This window comes from Aplysia californica, unplaced genomic scaffold (assembly GCF_000002075.1).
Source record: "Aplysia californica isolate F4 #8 unplaced genomic scaffold, AplCal3.0 scaffold00073, whole genome shotgun sequence".
Lineage (NCBI taxonomy): Eukaryota > Metazoa > Mollusca > Gastropoda > Aplysiida > Aplysiidae > Aplysia > Aplysia californica.
Window position 1 is genome coordinate 1,415,904 of NW_004797343.1, and position 1,302 is coordinate 1,417,205.

Below are 1,302 nucleotides of genomic sequence, written 5' to 3' on the forward strand. Positions count from 1 at the left end.
ACACACACACACACACACACACACACACACACACCCACACACACTTGTCCATGCATAGGTGAATACACTTTTGATTACGCCGAACGAGTGCTTTTCTATTGCCTTTTATGTCATTCCTTTATTGCACAAGGCCGTAGTACACCTCATAACAGCGGAATGTAGAGGTATCAGGCTATGCAACTTAATTATACACAAACAATACAAGGTCATTTAAAAGACACTCTTTAACAATACAATTTCAGTCGTGAAGTGAACTTTCGCAGAGGTGAACAACTTGTGTTTCGCGCGCTCATATGACCTTAACAGTTGCGAGCGCCGTAAAACCTTATACTATACATACATACAATACAATTTTTGGGCATCGGTTTAATGCGTATATGAACAAATAAATTCTATAATTTAACTGACAGTCAGTGACAATGGAATGTTGTGGTGTCGATTTAATGGCCCTATAAACAATACCAAGTTATTTAATGGGCTGTCAAAAACAACAAGGGAGCTTTAGGTTTTTGTTTTGATGGCTCTTTAAACAATCAACCAGTGTATGTCCTTGGATGCCATTATTGGCATGAAGTAAAAAAAAACAAAAAACAATTACTGGGGGACATGATTTCAGAAATATGAATGTTTGGGGATCTTGAAAGTAGTAATGTTTGGATTATCATTCACTTAAATGAAAGCACAATGCCCGCCTTACTATTTTAAAAATGTTGAAAAGCCTTTAGATAAAAGCGGCAGCATCTTCACTACCACCACCACCACCACCACCACCACCACCACTACCATTACCATCATCATCATCATCATCATCATCCTCATCATCATCATCATCATCATCATCATCATCATCATCATCATCACCATCATCATCATCATTTCTAAACAAAAAAAAGCAGAGCAGGTAGGGAGAATTTTGTTGAACTTTCAATCAAAAACTAAAGGCCTAAATACAAAATACAAAAAGAAAATAAACATTGTTTTCCCCTTGAAATAGAATTAAATATGCCTTCTGTTTTGTTCCCCCTGTAGCCAAGCTGAATGTGGTGAAGAACCAGATCTCGGTCTCTGGATTCTCGTCCGGTGCGGTGATGGCGACCCAGATGCACGTAGCCTTCTCCTCAGAGATAATGGGTGCCGGCCTCATAGGAGGAGGTAATCACAACTCACTCACTCACTCACAACTTCAGTTTGTGAACTCTTTTTGACTTTCTTTACTTTCGTCTATCCGAGGTTGAAACATGACAAAACTATTCACTCTGACAGAGCACAATATTATTTTTATCCCTAAGATCCACCATCCCC